The sequence below is a fragment of the Asparagus officinalis genome, chromosome 1 (genome assembly GCF_001876935.1).
Source record: "Asparagus officinalis chromosome 1, Aspof.V1, whole genome shotgun sequence".
In the NCBI taxonomy this organism is placed as follows: domain Eukaryota; kingdom Viridiplantae; phylum Streptophyta; class Magnoliopsida; order Asparagales; family Asparagaceae; genus Asparagus; species Asparagus officinalis.
The window spans coordinates 61,533,366-61,553,569 of record NC_033794.1 but is presented as its reverse complement, the minus strand read 5'-3'; the positions used below and the strand labels follow the sequence as shown (position 1 = coordinate 61,553,569).

Sequence of the window (20,204 nt, the reverse complement as noted above, 5' to 3'; positions counted from 1 at the left end):
TCCCCTGTATATTCTTCGTCCGGATTCGGATTTGAGTGATTCCGGGTGCGTTGGATGCGCGACGAAGAGTTTGACCCGCTCTGGTGATTGGATTATCTGTAGAGTGGTCGAGGCATGAAGGGCGTTGTCCTTTTTGTGAACAGTGCCGGGCTTCCCGATTGGTCCGGGTCTTCGTGATTCCGAAGTCCTATCCGCTCATGTAACTCGTCGATTCACTTCAGTCGTTCGTCGACGTCGATTAGGCTCATGTGGATTGGATGGTGACGTTCATCGTCGCTCGTTAACACTGAACCGGTTGTGGAGAACTATAGGCAATTTTTGATGCCTACAGATACCCCCTCCAAAGTGTTCCTGACTCGTTTCTTTTATAGAAGAGGCTGGAATACTTTGGATGTGATTGATCTGGCCTTCAGTCGGCGTAGTTAGCTTCAACTCTTGACTCTTTCGATTTTCGATCTATCCGATGCTTTGACGAATAGCCGAGGTTCTTCCGGCGCTGCGTTTATCGTCTGGCCGTCGTCGGAGTCTCGAGTCTGCAGCTGATGAATTGAGTTTGGCTCGTGTCATTGAGTTGACTTTGAACTACCTCCGCCACATTGTGCTGGCTTAGGGTTTCGGATCCCCGTGTGTTGGCTTTTTATCGCAACGCGTTGACCGGCGTTGACCTAGGGTTACGCGTTGACCGGCGTCCACCCTAGGGTTTCGAATCGTCGAACGTTGACTTTGATTGCAACGCGTTGACTGGCGTTGACCTAGGGTTACGCGTTGACCGGCGTTGACCCTTAGGGTTTGAAATCGTCGAACGTTGACTTTTGTTGCAACGTGTTGCTTGGCGTTGACCTAGGGCTACGCGTTGACCGGCGTCCACCCTAGGGTTTCGAATCGTCGAACGTTGACTTTTGTTGCAACGCGTTGCTTGGCGTTGACCTAGGGTTACGCGTTGACCGGCGTTGACCCTAGGGTTTACGGATCGCCATTAACACAGTTTATACTCGTACGTTTGCTGGAGTATACACAGTTTAAGCTCTTAAGGTATTGGAGCATCGCGGTCCCGAATGTTGGGGTTGCAGGACCAACTGTTAAAGTTGATTCATCTGCATGTGTGGATTTTATCCTGAATTTGTTGGGTGCTCAAGTCACGAGACCAACTAGGGGAGTTGATGCGTCAATGACTCGCAGTTATAGAATTTTTGGCAAATCCTCAGCCATCAACGGATTTGATGAGCCTTTACCGACTACCGTTTGAGTCGGGCTAGCATGCGGATTGTTTAAGTCCGTTCCGCATGTGACGTTGTGCTAAGAGAGTTAACGCTCTTAGTGCTACGATATTGAATACGTAGACTTCGTCTTTCTCACGGGAATAGACTACCCGGCGACGCGTGTTAGGCGTTGACTTTAGGATTTTTGGCTAATCCCCAGCCTTCAACGGATTTGATTAGCCTTTACCGACTACCGTTTGAGTCGGGCTAGTATGCGGATTGTCTCAATCCGTTCCACATGTAACGTTAAGCCAAAAGAGTTAACCCTTTTAGTGCTACGATATTGAATACGTAGACTTCGTCTTTCTCACGGGAATAGACTACCCGGCAACGCGTGTTAGGCGTTGACTTTAGGAATTTTGGCTAACCCCCAGCCTTCAACGGATTTGGTTAGCCTTTACCGACTACCGTTTGAGTCGGGCTAGTATGCGGATTGTTTAAGTCCGCTCCCATGTAACGTTTTAAGCTAAAAGAGTTAACCCTTTTAGTGCTACGATATTGAATACGTAGACTTCGTCTTTCTCACGGGAATAGACTACCCGGCAACGCGTGTTAGGCGTTGACTTATCCCTACTCAGGCTTCGGGATAAAATTCCCCGTGCATCGAGTGCCCGGATTTGACAATCGTGTCTTTTCTAAAAGCAAAGACAGATTGAGAAACGGGAGAGGAAGAATTTTATATTCTATCTCCCGGTGCTGAAGAGGAAGAATTTTATATTCTATCTACAGCTGGAAAGGGAACTTGAGGTGGGATCCCCCACCCCCAGAATCCGGAATGATGAACTGGGAGTGGGTTCTCCACTCCGAGCATCGGAAAGGTCCGAGGAGAGGAAGAATTTTATATTCTATCTCCCGGTGCTGAAGAGGAAGAATTTTATATTCTATCTACAGCTGGAAAGGAAACTCGAGGTGGGATCTCCACCCCCAGAATCCGGAAGGATGAAACTAAGAGTGGGATCTCCACTCCGAGAATCGTAACAATTCGGATAACCCTAACTGTCGGAAGGTTTGATTACCCGATTTGGAAGTGGACCTCTCGTTCATTGGGGGAATCGAGAGGAGATTTTGGCTGTGGCCCTAACTGTATGAATGTTTGACCAAGCAGGAGTTTGAGACGACCTAACTGTCGGAAGGTTTGATCGCTCGATTTGAAGGTGGACCTCTCGTTCATTGGAGGAATCGAGAGGGGATTTTGGCTTTGGCCCTAACTTTTATAGGTTTGACCAGAACGCAAAGAGAGTGGAATACGGGTAGCAAAGAAAGTGCCAACCCATATTACCACTCAAAGGGAGACTTTAATGTTAGGCGTTTAGGACCTAGCACGTTGAGTCTGAGAAACGCCAATGACTGGCAGATGGGAATGTTGGTGGGTCCACTGTCGTTTGATTTGATCAGCGGATGGTTTGGTGAGGAAAGATTAACCGATCAGAAGATTGGATCTCTTCTCACAAAAATAACTCATAAGAGTTAGAGAATAAGAAGAGACATTCTGACCTTCAGAGTTCGAATGTAGATTTCTCCTTCGTCAATTCCACAAAGACCGGGTTATCCCTAAGAATACCCATGTGGTATTCTTTCGGGAACTTCCCGATGCATTGGATAATCCACCCCCAGTTTCTCTCTTGGAACTGGGTTTGACTTGGTTGTCCGACCGGGTTATCCTTAAGAATATTAGCGTAATATCCTCCAGGAACTTCCCGTCAATGGTAGGAAATAGTTTAGACTCATATACCTATTGGAGTATCAGGGAGCAGTTTAACCTCTTATACCGGTAGGAGGAATGAGAAACAGTTTATACTCGTATACTCTTTGGAGTGAGAAGCAGTTTATACTCTTATACTTATCGGAGTATCGAGAAACAGTTTATACTCGTATACTCTTTGGAGTCGTAAGAAGCAGTTTATACTCTTATACTTATCGGAGTCTTGAGAAACAGTTTATACTCGTATACTCTTTGGAGTGAGAAGCAGTTTATACTCTTATACTTATCGGAGTATTGAGAAACAGTTTATACTCTTGTACTCTTTGGAGTATTGAGGAACAGTTTATACTCTTGTACTCTTTGGAGTATTGAGGAACAGTTTATACTCTTGTACTCTTTGGAGTATTGAGGAACAGTTTATACTCTTGTACTCTTTGGAGTATTGAGGAACAGTTTATACTCTTGTACTCTTTGGAGTATTGAGGAACAGTTTATACTCTTGTACTCTTTGGAGTATTGAGGAACAGTTTATACTCTTGTACTCTTTGGAGTATTGAGGAACAGTTTATACTCTTGTACTCTTTGGAGTATTGAGGAACAGTTTATACTCTTGTACTCTTTGGAGTATTGAGGAACAGTTTATACTCTTGTACTCTTTGGAGTATTGAGGAACAGTTTATACTCTTGTACTCTTTGGAGTATTGAGGAACAGTTTATACTCTTGTACTCTTTGGAGTATTGAGGAACAGTTTATACTCTTGTACTCTTTGGAGTATTGAGGAACAGTTTATACTCTTGTACTCTTTGGAGTATTGAGGAACAGTTTATACTCTTGTACTCTTTGGAGTATTGAGGAACAGTTTATACTCTTGTACTCTTTGGAGTATTGAGGAACAGTTTATACTCTTGTACTCTTTGGAGTATTGAGGAACAGTTTATACTCTTGTACTCTTTGGAGTATTGAGGAACAGTTTATACTCTTGTACTCTTTGGAGTATTGAGGAACAGTTTATACTCTTGTACTCTTTGGAGTATTGAGGAACAGTTTATACTCTTGTACTCTTTGGAGTATTGAGGAACAGTTTATACTCTTGTACTCTTTGGAGTATTGAGGAACAGTTTATACTCTTGTACTCTTTGGAGTATTGAGGAACAGTTTATACTCTTGTACTCTTTGGAGTATTGAGGAACAGTTTATACTCTTGTACTCTTTGGAGTATTGAGGAACAGTTTATACTCTTGTACTCTTTGGAGTATTGAGGAACAGTTTATACTCTTGTACTCTTTGGAGTATTGAGGAACAGTTTATACTCTTGTACTCTTTGGAGTATTGAGGAACAGTTTATACTCTTGTACTCTTTGGAGTATTGAGGAACAGTTTATACTCTTGTACTCTTTGGAGTATTGAGGAACAGTTTATACTCTTGTACTCTTTGGAGTATTGAGGAACAGTTTATACTCTTGTACTCTTTGGAGTATTGAGGAACAGTTTATACTCTTGTACTCTTTGGAGTATTGAGGAACAGTTTATACTCTTGTACTCTTTGGAGTATTGAGGAACAGTTTATACTCTTGTACTCTTTGGAGTATTGAGGAACAGTTTATACTCTTGTACTCTTTGGAGTATTGAGGAACAGTTTATACTCTTGTACTCTTTGGAGTATTGAGGAACAGTTTATACTCTTGTACTCTTTGGAGTATTGAGGAACAGTTTATACTCTTGTACTCTTTGGAGTATTGAGGAACAGTTTATACTCTTGTACTCTTTGGAGTATTGAGGAACAGTTTATACTCTTGTACTCTTTGGAGTATTGAGGAACAGTTTATACTCTTGTACTCTTTGGAGTATTGAGGAACAGTTTATACTCTTGTACTCTTTGGAGTATTGAGGAACAGTTTATACTCTTGTACTCTTTGGAGTATTGAGGAACAGTTTATACTCTTGTACTCTTTGGAGTATTGAGGAACAGTTTATACTCTTGTACTCTTTGGAGTATTGAGGAACAGTTTATACTCTTGTACTCTTTGGAGTATTGAGGAACAGTTTATACTCTTGTACTCTTTGGAGTATTGAGGAACAGTTTATACTCTTGTACTCTTTGGAGTATTGAGGAACAGTTTATACTCTTGTACTCTTTGGAGTATTGAGGAACAGTTTATACTCTTGTACTCTTTGGAGTATTGAGGAACAGTTTATACTCTTGTACTCTTTGGAGTATTGAGGAACAGTTTATACTCTTGTACTCTTTGGAGTATTGAGGAACAGTTTATACTCTTGTACTCTTTGGAGTATTGAGGAACAGTTTATACTCTTGTACTCTTTGGAGTATTGAGGAACAGTTTATACTCTTGTACTCTTTGGAGTATTGAGGAACAGTTTATACTCTTGTACTCTTTGGAGTATTGAGGAACAGTTTATACTCTTGTACTCTTTGGAGTATTGAGGAACAGTTTATACTCTTGTACTCTTTGGAGTATTGAGGAACAGTTTATACTCTTGTACTCTTTGGAGTATTGAGGAACAGTTTATACTCTTGTACTCTTTGGAGTATTGAGGAACAGTTTATACTCTTGTACTCTTTGGAGTATTGAGGAACAGTTTATACTCTTGTACTCTTTGGAGTATTGAGGAACAGTTTATACTCTTGTACTCTTTGGAGTATTGAGGAACAGTTTATACTCTTGTACTCTTTGGAGTATTGAGGAACAGTTTATACTCTTGTACTCTTTGGAGTATTGAGGAACAGTTTATACTCTTGTACTCTTTGGAGTATTGAGGAACAGTTTATACTCTTGTACTCTTTGGAGTATTGAGGAACAGTTTATACTCTTGTACTCTTTGGAGTATTGAGGAACAGTTTATACTCTTGTACTCTTTGGAGTATTGAGGAACAGTTTATACTCTTGTACTCTTTGGAGTATTGAGGAACAGTTTATACTCTTGTACTCTTTGGAGTATTGAGGAACAGTTTATACTCTTGTACTCTTTGGAGTATTGAGGAACAGTTTATACTCTTGTACTCTTTGGAGTATTGAGGAACAGTTTATACTCTTGTACTCTTTGGAGTATTGAGGAACAGTTTATACTCTTGTACTCTTTGGAGTATTGAGGAACAGTTTATACTCTTGTACTCTTTGGAGTATTGAGGAACAGTTTATACTCTTGTACTCTTTGGAGTATTGAGGAACAGTTTATACTCTTGTACTCTTTGGAGTATTGAGGAACAGTTTATACTCTTGTACTCTTTGGAGTATTGAGGAACAGTTTATACTCTTGTACTCTTGTTCAGAGGATTCCTAGACTTGAGGAAATCCACGCTGCGGTGGGGCTTTACCGAAGGTTCGGGACCTGAAATGGACGAAGGTTGGAGAGCAATATTACCTGCTTTTACCTTAGGCGTTGATTCGGCCTTTGGCATCCAAACTCGTTCGGACCTCGGCGATCTCTTAACGGCCTCTCCCTTTAGCATTTCTCGTGCTTTTTGGACCAGGGCTCGGGCATGCGCACGCAAGGCGCGGCGCTTCTGGATTCGCTCCTCGAGAGTAGAACGGGTCCTTTTGACATGAACCCATTTGTTTGTTTCTGCTTCGGAGGAGGGGCTGGTTGTTTGCCGTGGTTGCTCCTGGCGTTGCCTGGATTTTAGATCTACGTTATAGCGGATCCCATCCATTGGCTCCAAAGCCTCGGCCAGCTGTCGAGCAAGACGTTGACGCTGTCTTTGTCGTGCTCTCTTTGATAATGCCGGAGCGTCTTCAGAAGCCATCTCCTCGGCGGAAGAGGAGTCCGGATCTGCGATCTCGACCACGTTGGACGACACGGGGACGTCACGTGGTGCAAGTGCAGAGGCGGCAACGGGGTCTTGGATTTTTGAACCGAAGGACCTGCAATCATTTATGAAAGAGGTTACCTTTCTGTACCCGTTTGGAGAGGCGGATCTGGAGGAGGAGGAAGAGAGGCCTTCTTTGAACCGTTGTTGATCGAGCTCGTGTTCTTCATTCACCCCGATCTTGAGTGCTGGTTGCGTCACGACGGCGTCGGTTGCGATGCCGTTGGCTCCCACTGTGGTCGCCAGTCTGTTTGCGGAAAAAATTGCTGTATTCATTGCTGCATCCATTACAACTTTGATCGTTACAATGAAATAAAAAGATAGCCTTTTTATAAGACCGGTACACAATGAAAACAAAATTCATTGCTGCATTCATTACAACTTTGATCGTTACAATGAAATAAAAAGATAGCCTTTTTATAAGACCGGTACACAATGAAAACAAAAGAAATACAACTCTTTTCAAACAAACGCAAGATCTGTTTGTCATCTCTTGCTTGCGTGGGCCTTTTGCCTGTGACGGGGATGTTGATATCCGTGGACCACCGGGGCACTCAGATCTGGTCCGATAAAATCGGGCAGAGTTTCGTCTATCCGCGGGGGGATTTTAGAAACTCTGAACCCCGTCGATCCGCGTGGGATCTCAGAGGTGTAAAGCTTATGTCTCGGCTAAAACGAGGCACTAGCTCTCCTTTGTATCACCGCTAAGGGCAACACTAAGGGAAAAGAAGGTGGGGAATGAAGAAGAAGACTCCTTTGCTGCAGAAGGCTCGCTCACTCCTCGATCCGGCAGGGCTTCGCCGCTCTCTTAGAAAACCCCGACTCCTTCCTCCGGCAGGGCTTCGCCGCTCCTCTCTGGAATTTCAGATCTCAAAGGCTAAAGCTCTAGATCTGAAATTTCTCTCCCAAAACCAAGGCCAAGAGAATGGAGGCCCTAGGGGCCTATTTATAGGAAAAGCAAGGGGTAGGGGGCTGGTTGAGGACACCCCTAGGGGGGTGTCTCGGCTCCAAAACCGAGACACCCCTTGGGGTGTCTCGATGGTGACGTTCATCGTCGCTCGTTAACACTGAACCGGTTGTGGAGAACTATAGGCAATTTTCGATGCATACAAAGGTGAAGATTAATACCGGATCTCTAGAAATTAAGCAGGGAGCTCGAACCATGAAAGTAGGCTAGAATCCTTGGGGATTTGATTTGGATTAGCATAAAGCTTAATGGGTTTAACTTAATCTTAATTCTACGAAAGTAGGTTAATTGAGATTAATTAAGCACGATCTTTACACCTTGAAAGAGGCTTTAGATTAATTTAGGCTAATTCATCCTTTTTAGTTTAAACCAACACCGAGAATTGAAATAATTCATCATTGAGCATCGAAGTTGTGGTGATAACCCAATCCTGGCTCTTCATTATATTGAATTTCCACCTGATTAGTTATTATTTTATTTCTTTTAATTCTCATCTCTTCTAATTACTCATTAGTTTAGCTAGTCGAATAACGTGAGATTTGGTAATTAACCCTAGTCCCTGTGGGATCGACCTTGATAGCTACAACGAGTCTGTGCGCTTGCAGATTTTGCCTACCTTGTGTGTGTGTGTGTGTGTGTGTACACATTAAATATTTTATCTAAGGGAGTTTTACCCCAAGACTATCTCTCTCTCTTTTAACATGGTATCAGAGTGAGGTTAATCTTTTTTTGCCAAATCTTGGCCTCGCCACATTACAGCCTCTTTATTGTCACCTCCGCGCTTGTAGCATCGCGGCCTCCATGGCAGCAGTCTCTCGGCTCATACGAACAACATCGGCGTTCCATATTCAGTAATAGCATCGTCGTTTCAAGACCATCTCTCGGTCTCAAATTAACGACATCGCCGTTTCAAGACCGTCTCTCGGTCTCAAATTAACGACATCACCATTTCAAGCCATCTCTCGGCCTCAAACGAACGACATCGTCATTTTAGAGTCAGTAACGACATCGCCGTTTCAATCCATCTCGACATCTTAACATCAGCGTTGATCTGTTGTGGGTCTCAACGTCTCAACATCAGCGTTGATCCATTGTGGGTCTCAACATCTCAACATTGCTATTAATATGGCGCCTTCAGAAAAGATCACTAAACCACCCCAGGCTCTCAACGCTCAAAGTAATTGGGCGGGGTGGTCCACCATTGTCGCAAATTCCTTGTGTGGTGTTGGTCCGCTTGATCATCTCACTAGTTCGGGACCGGTTCCACCATCCATCAGCACTGTTGTTTCCGCTAATACTGTTACATCTAGCAGTGGTAATACTGATCTGTCACGTGTCGTGAAGAACCGTGCTCGCAAACCAAACGAGTCGACGAGCGATGAGAGAAGAACAAAACACGAGTGTAATTCATAAATAACAACCAAAATCACACAAACATAGATATTTACGTGGTTCGGCAAATTGCCTATGTCCACGGGGAGATGATGGGGTAGATTTTACTATATGGAGGAGAAACAATAAGTTACAATCTCTCATACAACTCTAAAAAAACCTAACCAATGATCTCACACTCCCTCGCAATAATCTCCCTCTCAAAGTGCTCAAAAGAATCAATTTTCATTGATTATCTCTTCTCCTAAATCCTAGAAAGACGTGTTTTTATTTATAACAAAACACAATCCAAATTAAAACAGGTTGGGAATCAGAAAATGTGTCTGCCACACCTGGGTGTGACGCACACTACACCCCTGATAATGAATTGTAGCAAATAGCTTCTGCAACACCTGGGTGTGGCACGCACTACATCCCTGACAATAAATTGTAGCAGACAGCTTCTGCCAAACCTGGGTGTGGCACGCACTACTGTTTGGGTCAGAAATTATTTTCTTCATTATATAACTCATTACAAGTTTGATCGTTACAACAAGTTCAAAAAAGATTGGTCTTTTTCTAAGACCTTTACATAATAAAAATAAAAAACTATAATCTCCTTCAAACAACATACAGAAACTATTTATTAGCCTCTATTTACGTGGAATATTTACCTGTGTCGGGGACGTCAATATCCATGGACCGCCTCGGATCAGATCTGGTTGACAGAAGGCTAAATGTTTGTTGCTTCACATAAGAAACAAGAGCAAAAGTGATAATCTCGACCAAGCGAGATTACGACTCTTCTCGAGATCAAGTCCAAGCCTGATCTCAAGGAATTGTGGAACGAGGCTTCAGATCTCTTGAAATCCACTCTTTATGCACAGAATATCCACTACTACAAAACAAGACAGCCCAAACGGTTGGAAACGTTTGGGAAAACAATGTCCCAAACGGTTACAATCGTTTGGGCTAGAAAAAAAACCGTTTAGGCTGAAGCCATTAGAGAAAAGTCTACCCCAACGGTTGCCTAAATGGTTACAACAGTTTGGGTAAAATCCCAAACGGTTATAACCGTTTAGGATTTTGCCCAAATGGTTGTAACCGTTTGGGATTTAATAAATTGCCAAACGGTTTCAACCGTTTAGGTTGATATCAGTCCAAATAGTTTACAACCGTTTAGGCTGATATCTGTCCAAACGGTTACAACCGTACCTTTTTATTGTAAATTTTTTTTAATTTTTGCTGTTTTATTTATTTTTAACTACTTGCTTACAATAAATATACACATCTCACATTGATTACTCAATTCACAATGAAATTAAAACATATGCATACACAAAAATGTCTCGAATTTTGCTAAATATCCAATATTATATATACATACACAATGAGTACTCAATATATAATATTAGAGACAAAACATATACATACACAATGATTACTCAATATCTCACAATGAAAAGCATCCAATATTATGTATTTGTCTCTAATATTCAAAATGTCTCAAACGTCCAAAATAAGATAGGAGTGGCTTGATCCATCCAGTCAAGGAACAGAAGAAATTCCTCGAAGAATGTCCTGTAACAAACCCGAACGCCTCAAGTCTGCAAATATCCTAGCAAGATTCTCCTGTGATAAACCCTGAGCACTGGAAGTAGACATCATAAGCAGAACACTAAAGGAATTAGAGCAGGACGAGATAAAGAATGATAAATAATATAATTTAAAAATGATATATATACAAACTGCTACCTCTATCGCCCTGTCGCTCCGCATGTCTCAAAGCACGATTAAGACGAAGATTACAAGAGTGTTTTGGAACACATGCGGTGCAGATGTAGATGCAACTAGACAATAAAAATGATTTATGTAAGTACAAATATTCCAAGATGATAGTAGATATACATATTACATAAATAGAAAATTTCATAAACAGCGAAGATAATGTGACTCAAAACAGCAAGAACAAATTTTGAAAGTTATTCTAGAGTAGGTAATATTTCTTTTTCATTACACTCAATTCATCAAATCTCAAACAAAATGGTAGAAAACATAACTCTTCTTTTACATAGAACAGAATTCCTCTTAACAAACTGGCCCAATAGAAGAAATGTATATTCAGAGATGAAATGGCTGCAATTATGCAAGGCTCCAGGCAAAGTCCAAATAATTGGAAAGAAATGTATATTCAGAGATGAAATGGCTGCAATTATGCAAGGCTCCAGGCAAAGTCCAAATAATTGGATTTTATGATATATTCATGAACCTTTATACTTTAAAAAAAAAAGGCATGCACTTACTTTCATCTCCCAGAAATTGAATTTCCATCCTGGGGTCCTCTGTTCTGACTCATCACGTTTGACCTTGATTCCAGCAGTTTTCAGTAATTTTTCAACAGAAATAGCAGCATTAAGGACTCCTGTTCTCTCATCAGCTTTCTTCCAAATGGGAACAATTATCACCTGAATATATTCAATTAGGAGCAAAAGAATATCTGATACAATTTATAATTATAAAATAAAAAAAGGAAACATTAGCTAGCAAGCAAGTACAAGAAACAAACAATAGAAATCAGCAGAGCATGAAGTAAGATGTCGAGAAAAAGGTGACTTGCCTACGAGGCTTGTTCTGATGTTGCTCAAATTCATCATTTACTATCTCTGCAACAATGACGAGGAACTTCTTAGATCAGAATAAATTGAAATTGACACAAGCGCATTTGAATAGAAAATGAGTGATGAACTGATCTCTCAAATGCAGATGACATATAAGCAACGTTTACCAGGCCTTTGTTGAGGCTTTAAAGCGTTAGCAGGCTTCGGTGAACTAGTGTCTTTGCTGCAAAAATGACATAGAAGGGAACATGTATGAATTGCATATCCATTCACAAGTGCGAAAAAAAGCTTGATAATGCATAGAACACGATCTATAAGAAGTACTATCATTGCTTTCTATCTCGTCTTCTATCATCATAAGATCAAAGCAAATCAGCATTAGTAAAGTTATCTCTAGTCATATCCTTGAAGACCTCTCCAGAGAAAATAAAAAACTTTGTTTTAGAGCTACGTTTTCAATAAATTTCATGCACTAGTAAGTTCAAATTCCATCTGGATGTAATGATAAAATAATGAAGCAGATATAGAATTATATCTCATTGAAAAGCGATATGGTGAAATCATTTGATCCTAAAATATATCAAATAAATCCATATTTCATTATACATGCTGGGAAAAGATAATTGCACCATACAACCATTGCAATTCAATGTTTTGCTCTAATTAGTTGGGATATGCACTTATAACTATTTTTGCCAGTCTTTTTACTAAAAGTAATATGCATAATCAGAAAGAATTTTCATATTTTATAATATCCTCATCCAAGTTTTTTTTTCTTTACTTCACCAGCTTAACTGTTATCTCTTAACACTTTAACATAAATGAAAATACCAACTCATCCAAGTATCTATGAAAAAAGACATAGCTTCCACATGCAGAAGGCTTCCAGGAATATCAAAATGCATGTGGAAGTTTTTCAACACAACTAAAGCTGGAAGTGATATGAAGCAGGCTCAAGAAACAAGCTGAGTTAGCTTAGTTAATAAAAGTGATGGATGCTGAATTCTTTATACATCCGCAACAAGTTATGCTGAGTTAGCAGATGTAGATGCGGCTATACAATAAAATTGATTTATGTAAGTACAAATATTTCATGATAAGATAAGCAATTTATAATATATTTTGAGCTTATTAGGTATAGTATAAAACTTCCTATTGTATGTCAGAGATGAAAAAGAAAACAACAGCATGTCTGCTGATGTGAATTTGGAGCAAATGAAAGACGTATGTAGCTGGCAATTGCCCAAATAGTTTAAGACCTACTAAAAAGATATTGGAAATTTAAAACAAAATAAAAAATTGGGAATTCATAATACATATTCACAAGAGATCTTAGACAGATGGCATGTAAATTTGGTCAGGGTCAGGTTAAAAGCTTCCCTAATAGAGGGATAATAGAGCTGGTTTCACTAACCTGAGATTGTTGTCTTGGAATAAAGAACATTACAGTGGGTATAGTCAAAGACTCAAAGAACACAATCATCAAAAGCCCATTCTACGAGAAAAAGAGAGATACTAACAGCGATTGTGAGCCAGAGATCAAGCGGAGCTTGCTCGGCTTTGAGGATGTAGAGGATGTCGTTGGCGTCCCTCGGCAATTGGTCGAGGACAACCCTCACCTCCTTCAAGCCCTACGTCAACGCGTCGACACTGTCGAAGGAGGCCAACGTGGAGGCGGCGGTGGGGCTTGCTCGGCTTTGAGGATGTCGAGGATGTCGTTGGCGTCCCTCGGCAATTGGTCGAGGACAACCTTCACCTCCTTCAAGCCCTAGGTCAACGCGTCGACGGTGTCGAAGGAGGCCAACGTGGAGGCGATGGCGGGAGCAGAGGAGGAGGAAGAAGATGCCGAGGGATTTGAGAGATTGGGGTTAGGGGCGCGGGGATTTTAGAATTTGGGCGACGGAAGAGAATATGTTTTATTAAAAAAAATAACTAAATCAAAATCACCCAAACGGTTTAGACAGTTTGGATTAAACATCCCAAACCGGTTTCAACCGTCTGGGAGATGCGTTTGGAATCTCCTACCAGCCCAAACGGTTTCCACTGTTTGGGTTTCGTTATCCCAAACAGTTTTAACCGTTTAGGTTGTTTTTACTTGCCCAAACGGTTATTAGAACCGTTTGGGCTGTTCTGTTTTGTACTAGTGATCACCAAGATCTAGCTAGCCTCTTCTGAAATTCGTGGGGGTTGACTCACAAAACCAGCAACACCTCGCCCTCTTGATTAAAATTCGCCACCTATGAATGAAAGCCCTAGGCTACTATTTATAGGGCTTCGGATGCAGGGTATTTGGATAAGAACCAGCGATTCGGCCTTATCTTCAGTTAATAACGGCCTAACCATGTTTATGGATGATATCAAATCAGTTGAGAAGCTTTGGAACAAAGAAATCTCGCAAACTTATCCAAAAACAAGTCGTCGGACACCGTCGTGCGCGGCAAGCCACTGTAACCCGCGCCTGTGCGGGTCACTAAGTGGCGACCCGTGCCTATGTGGCTCACCAAGTGGTGACCCGTAGGAATGCGGGTCACCTCGTGGTTACCCGTACGTGTGCGGGTCAGTTCGGGACTTGGCCATTTTTTGGCCTTCCGGACTTGTATTTTTCGTCATTTCGCGTATCTTATCGTTTTCCAACATTTTGAACAATTCGACGTTGTTTTCTACATGATCTTCAAACTGCACATGGTCTCTATGTTAAGGAGAGTTCAGACTGGCTGTTGCAGGAATTTCATGTCATGGATTATCTCACTCGCTGTGTTGGCTCTGGTCTCACTGTCGAGATTGGCTCGCTTCCCTCTGCTCGGACCATATAATCTATGATTCAAGTAAATATCATAAACCACTCCCAGATTCAAAATAATACAATTATTCGTATACTAAACTAACTTCAAACTTCTGCTTAAATCCACAGATTCTCACTAGCTTGGTGGGCATATACATTTCCAATGATAGGAGCAGCCATTGCAACGATCAGATACTCAGCTGAAGTCAATAACTGGCTCACTGAATCCTTATCTGTCGCTTTATCTGCAATATCTACACTTACAGTCTCTGTTCTATTAGTGTCAACAATTATTCATGCATTTGTGCTTCGTGATCTACGTAAAGAGAAGCAAACGTCGTCTGTTTCTTAAAAGGTGGATTGTCCAATTCTAATTTTTTTCGGTCTAGAATCCATATAGATTCCTAGCGTGTATACTTGCATAAAGCAGCCTCAACTTGACTAATCGTGTCACATGAGAGGTTCTCTATCAAGAGTATCCAGTAGTTCAGAGAGTGCAACGCCTAATGGGAAATAATGAAGCCTACAGAATAATAAAGCTAAGTCATAAACTCTAGAAGCATAGTACATCTGTTCATGTGTGTGGGCCCTCAAGAAACTGAAGACCAGCCGGGCGCGAGAGAGGGATAAAGACACCGCCACAGAGCGCAACAATGCAGCACAAACAAGCGAACCAGTTTGTAGACAGTGGTGTGGCCCGAATCGGCGGCTAGTCGCACGGCGGGCAAGGGGGGGGGGGGGGGGGTTCACTATTAGAAATCAAGAGGAACAAACTAGGGTTACAAATATCTCATAAACCCTTAACAAATCAACTCCCAATCTCTCCAATTGCTCCTAGAATAGAAGCCCAAAGAAAACCCTCTCTCTTCAGCTCAAAACCTTGTTTGCTCAAACCCTAAAAACACCCTTTGGGTATTTATACAACTCCAAAACGAAACGGGTCTGGAAACAGAACTCAGCCCAAAACCCGCATCGCGGTCGACCGCGATAAGTCGACGAGGCTCACCAAAGTCTCTGGAAAAACCGCGGTCGACCGCCGCGCCACGCGCAGTCGACCGCGACGAATCCTTCTCCTAATCAGCGCCAGTCGCGGTCGACTGCCGCGCCACGCGCGGTCGACCGCCAAACATCCAAAGGCATTCCCAGATCTCGTGCACGATCACGGTCGACAGTCGCGCCACCCGCGGTCGACCGCACAGCTCCCAAAAGCTCTCCTTCGACTCTTCGCCAATACGCTCGCCAAAACAACAATCTCCACCTTGAATCTACAATTCTCCACCTCGGCGAACGTTTTCCCAAAACTGAGCCGACACCGACCACACCAAATGCCTCACTTGTTACGTCCAGTACGCCATGGCAACAGACTCATGACAACGGAATCCATCCACAACAAGTCGAGACCCAAACGGGAGTGTGAACACTTACCCAAACCAACAGTGTCTACTCACCAAATCGGCTGCATCAAAACTGAATGCCTACGTATCCTCTTGCCCGAGGAATCAAGCATTCACGTAGTTCACCTAATGGCCTCCAAAGGCCCTCAATCCAAAAGAAGAGTTCTCAACTGTCCACCAATACCAACATCCAATGTACGACTGATAGCATCACCAACAGCCTAAATCCGACATGATCCAAACACCTCCACCTGAGGTGAACCAATGGTCGTATCCAAGCTATATCCACCAACTGCACTCGGATCTACCAACACATCATCCGCAGCCAAATCCAAATGACTCCCATGCTGTGCCACCTCAGCTGGAATCCCAACCAATGCAGAATTAACCTGGAGTATGTGGGGAAATCCCCACCCAATATGGAGTAGCATCACCCTCCACCCGCTGTGATATCCCACTGATCTGATCAATACTCTCTACCTACTGAGAGTCCAAAGTGACAAACCTGCTCAGACCAAACTCAGAACCTCCCAACTGATAGCCGAAAGGGCTTTTGAATCGCAAATGCGCAATCAGATCCAATCTCACATCTACGATGTGACAAAGTGCTGGAAAGCCCAATATCCGACGCCAACCAAAATCTGAAGCAGCTCCACCAGATCTAACAACTCTATACGCAGCAGTCGGTAACCTCATAAGATGGCCTAAACATGTCAAAGCCTGAATACCAAATCCACTGCTCGACAACCAACGCCGATCCTCCTCCAGAAAAAAACGGCCCACTAAATCCGCCATCTCGTCACGTCGCCACATTGTCTCCTCTCCTACGAAGTGTCTCCAACTGTCGTGAGCTTGGCACAAATGCAAGAAATGATCCTTACTAGAACTAGTACGATAGATAACCTTTCTGCCCATACACCTCCTCCAACTGTTACGGACTACTAGGGCTTCATACCAACGGGACTTGGTTGCAACCCATAAATACCTAGTACAATCCCCAACATAGGAAACAAAATACTTCATACCAACGGGACTTGGTTGCAACCCATAAATACCTAGTACAATCCCCAACATAGGAAACAAAATACCGATTACCTCCTAATGATACATCAATAGAAGACCCCCTGAATGCCTGACTGAACACCTCCAATAAGACCACTCGATCGATGGATAGAAGTGCTAAACTCCACCTCGGTCTTCTCGCTCATCCCAATGTGCTCAAAGGACTTCAATCTACAGGTCATAGCACTCTTCATCAACCTATGCACGACATAACCAATAATATACCACAGCACCAAATAATGTCACAGTCTAGCCAAAGAAGTCGTCAACACTTTTATCAATCACCGTGCTCCCAAACAGATAATACAAGTTACTCCTCCTGACACCCTTCATCACAATCATGGACCCCAATGTGACCTTCAAGCGAGAATCCACCAAGGTCACCCTATAGCGTGCTGCCTCCAATACCCCAAGTGAAATGATGTTCTTCCTCAGTTGAGGAACGAATCTCATATCAACCAACTCCCGAATCATCCCATCACTCGTCTGAATTTGAATGGTACTATTACCATCAATAGGGCATCTGTGATCATTACCCATAAGAATAGCATCCCCTCTTTTCAACTCCTGAAAGCTGGAGAACCAATCCCTCCTAGGGCATATGTGGTAAGTAGCACCTGAATCCAACTTCCACTCGGTGGAGTTGGCAACACCAACTAACGAAAGAGCTGAGCACGAATAGCCCGAAGAATCTGAATCTGAAATATCACCACCAGTTTTGACAATATTCTCCTCTGAAGCTTGAATAGCTTTCCCTTTATTCTTCCCGGCTTGTAATTTTGGTCATTCGGCTTTCCAATGTCCATCCTCTCTACAAAAGACACACTGATTCCTACCCATTGCAGGATGCCCCCTCTAGACTGCGACCTCCTACCACGGTTTGGACTTCTAGCTCTTGCAACCAATGCCCCTGCTACCGGCTCAATGGAAGTCTCATTGTCCTTCTTACAAAGTTAATAATTCACAAGAGCCGCGGTGACCTTACTATATGAAAGAGATGTCTTCCCATTAATAAGAGTGAGGACGAATGTCTCATATTCCTCGTCGGGTAAGGAACTCAACAATAACAACGCCTTGTCCTCATCTTCAATAATGACATCTACATTCGTTAAATCTACAAGTAGCTTCGTGTAGTGGTTCATGTGATCACTAATGGATGTCCCCTTATTCAATTGGAAGCGATAAAACATTCTCTTCAAATGCAAGTAATTTTTGCCCTCTAGGACTTCCCAAATCTTCTTTACATAAGTCTCATTCATCACATCATACTTTAAATCTTGAGTCAAACAAGACCTAATCACACCACACGCCGTTCTATTCATTTTCTTCTAAACCTTCTCATCAATATCGTCCGGTTTCCCGTCCAACTCTAACGTATCTTCCAAATTTTGCGCATTTAGCGCATCCAAGACTTCGCATCGCCAAAGTCCAAAATTATTTGTGCCATCGAACTTCTCCACATCTATCTTCATAGAATGGATACTCAAACTTTGGACAGTCTTCACACTAAAAGTACCCAATAACAATTGGGGAATAAACAATAAATAGATCTAACTTGAACAAAGATAGAATTTTTACCACAAAGATTCAACCTTTATCACCAACCGAAGCTCTAGATGAACTTCCCAACTGATCTACTCTTCCAAAAAACCCAAGCGTTGCCCGGAGCTCTGATACCACTTGTTGTGCCTCGAGAAACCAAACCAACCGCCGAGAGAGATAAACAACTACAACCAAACAATAGCACAAATAATCAAACACTAATTTTAACATGGTTCGACAATGGCCTACGTCCACGGGGCAAGGAGGGGGGAGTTTTCACTATTAGAAATCAAGAGGAACAGACTAGGGTTACAAATCTCTCATAAACCCTCAACAAATCAACTCTCAATCTCTCCAATTGCTCCTAGAATAGAAGCCCAAAGAAAACCCTCTCTCTTCAACTCAAAACCTTGCTTGCTCAAACCCTAAAGACACCCTTTGGGTATTTATACAACTCCAAAACGAAACGGGTCTAAAAACAGAACTCAGCCCAAAACCCGCATCGCGGTCGACCGAAGTGCCATGTGCGGTCGACCGCGATAAGTCGACGAGGCTCACCAAAGCCTCTGGAAAAACCGCGGTCGACCGTCGCGCCACGCGCGGTCGACCGCCAAACATCCAGAGCCAAATCCAATTTCTGGGCCAGCCGCGGTCGACCGCCGCGCCACGCGCGGTCGACCGCCAAACATCCAAAGGCATTCCCAGATCTCGTGCACGATCACGGTCGACCGTCGCGCCACCCGCGGTCGACCGCGGTCGACCGCACAGCACCCAAAAGCTCTCCTTCGACTCTTCGCCAATACGCTCGCCAAAACAACAATCTCCACCTCGAATCTACATTTCAAACAAGATAGTCATAAAATTCAAACGAGTAGTGGTATCCGCATTTTTGTGTTTATTCCTAATTAAACAATTAGGACACAAACTGACTATGACAAACTAATTATGATACATGAAATAATATGAAATACAGTCCTAAAGAATGCATACAAATTGTTCGACATTCTGAAACAAAGAAGAGGCACCGCTTCTGTATAGCATAATATAGTCATACATATACATACACTAATAAGAAAGTGAAAATGTGTGTGTGGGTTGGGGGGATTCATACAAATCAGTCATCATAGCCTCTACATAATTTCACTCTCTCCTCGCTCAAGCTGAAGCAAGAAAAATCCCACTCAGCCGTCACAGCCTAAAACAAAATCCTCATCTCTCCCAGGCTCTAGCTGATCTGCATAAAAATCCCAGACTCAAAATATCACATAGCAGCTCACAATGTACAAAATCCTCGCCTATTATGATGCACTCTTCATATCTATATCTATATAGAAAGGCAGGCTTCAATATCTTTAGCCTCACAACTCGATGTCTTTTGATGATGAGAACGCTTCTTGCTAGATTTGGGTGGTCTTTTTCCTTTGATGGCAATGGAGATATCATTAGGGAAGAGATCATGAAGCACAAATGCATGAATAATTGTTGACACTAATAGAACAGAGACTGTAAGTGTAGATATTGCTGATAAACCGACAGATAAGGATTTAGTGAGCCAGTTATTGACTTCAGCTGAGTATCTGATCGTTGCAATGGCCGCTCCTGTCATTGGAAATGTATACGCCCACCAAGCTAGTGAGAATCTGTGGATTTATGCAGAAGTTTGAAGTTAGTTTAGTATAC

General features: G+C 42.2%; 2 long non-coding RNA genes across 2 annotated transcripts; both read right to left on the bottom strand.

Annotated features, from left to right (window-relative positions):
* Window positions 10,466–11,587, bottom strand: LOC109842644. Its single transcript, XR_002247338.1, has 3 exons — window positions 11,430–11,587; window positions 10,882–10,976; window positions 10,466–10,777 (listed from the first exon to the last, which is right to left on the bottom strand). It is a non-coding gene; the product is annotated as an uncharacterized LOC109842644 (long non-coding RNA).
* LOC109842649 lies at window positions 11,743–13,645 on the bottom strand. Its single transcript, XR_002247339.1, has 3 exons — window positions 13,265–13,645; window positions 11,912–11,967; window positions 11,743–11,789 (listed from the first exon to the last, which is right to left on the bottom strand). It is a non-coding gene; the product is annotated as an uncharacterized LOC109842649 (long non-coding RNA).